This window comes from Protopterus annectens, chromosome 9.part0 (genome assembly GCF_019279795.1).
Source record: "Protopterus annectens isolate FY-2018-M chromosome 9.part0, PAN1.0, whole genome shotgun sequence".
NCBI lineage: Eukaryota > Metazoa > Chordata > Ceratodontiformes > Protopteridae > Protopterus > Protopterus annectens.
Genome location: NC_056743.1, coordinates 1,028,057,640 through 1,028,059,141, shown reverse-complemented (window position 1 = coordinate 1,028,059,141; position 1,502 = coordinate 1,028,057,640).

Sequence of the window (1,502 nt, the reverse complement as noted above, 5' to 3'; positions counted from 1 at the left end):
TATGAAAATGGGAAAATGCATCACCCAGTCTTCCTCTTGATTCATGAAAAGACATCCCCCTTCTCCACCCCAAAAATTCCCCCTACCCAGACTACCCTGAAATCCAGGAAATGACAAAGGTAATCCACCTGATTCAGACTTCTGCAAACTCAAATTAACCAATGTGCCTTCCTGTTTGTCACCTGGACAGCAGAATGCAGACATGCACACTTAGAACAAATGTGTGAAAACCTACACACCACCCATGAGCAACACCCCACATTAAAGCCCAACATATCCCCGTCCAAACCCCCCAACTTAACTCCCCTGCTAACAGCTCCAAGGCTATCTACCATAGTGGCTAGCCAAATTTCAAAATGTCTCACATCCCAACACAGTAACTTGTCTCCCACTTTCACTTTCAAAACCTCTGGTCATACCACATCCAGGCATTCCACACCCATGGATGCTGTGCTTCATAGATTGAGCAAATAAGCCAAGAGTGGTAAGGTCAAGCCAGTATCCTTCTCCAACCAATTTGTCCCATGTCCTTGGCCACAGTCTCCCTGGACTCCTCTGCCCCAAAGGCTGCTAAAGCTGCCAAAAGTCTTTACTGCTTGCATTTTTTGATTCCATCAGACATTGAACCCACCCACATCAGTTAATTGAAAATGTGTACATACTCCCCCTTCCAGATCTTTCCTTTAACTGAAAGACGTATGTGAAGGCCTACTTACCTAACAAATCACCTGGCCGGATCCCAAAGTCTGTCCCAACCTCATGCTGTTGTGACTCCACCCCACCTGTGGATGACTCCAAACTCCCCATAATAAAGCCTAAACACTTGCTCTCTGGCATACCTTATCCTCAGACTGCACCAACTGTGACATACCTAAATGAGCACCTAACAATTGATCATTACATGTAACCTCATTGTGCACCACTCCAGTGACTGAAACATTCAGCACCTGTTGATTTCACGTCCTTCAAGCCACCAGCGAATGCAAACTCTGCAAATTCCACTGTCTGTAGCCACATTAGGCACTACTAATCCCCTGTGACAGAATCTATTGACTGCCATCTGCCAAAAGAAAAGACCATGATAAGTACTCCAGCAGAGAGAGAAAAAAACACATTTATTGCCAAACTCCTGCGTATCCATTCAGTTAATTCATTTTAGCACCCCCCCAAACTGCAACCTCCTTCCTCTTGTCCCTTCCATTGCATCTTTTGTAAGAAACTCCTTGCCCAACACAAGGATGGAGTCGCACATGGACTGACCACACACCTCTCCTTGTCTTAAAAACAGAACTGAACCTCGTTACAAACAACACGTCACATTAGGGGTCTCAAAATTCCATGCTTCTCAAAATTCCACACTGAAAAAGTCCAACACACATCAGTAATTCTTTACCGATATCCATGGTAATTAGAAACTAATCATATTAATTCATTAAAAGACCTTTTTTTTGTTGCCTATTTGCTCCACATTATGAGGGCTGATGTTCTCCACTCAGTACTGC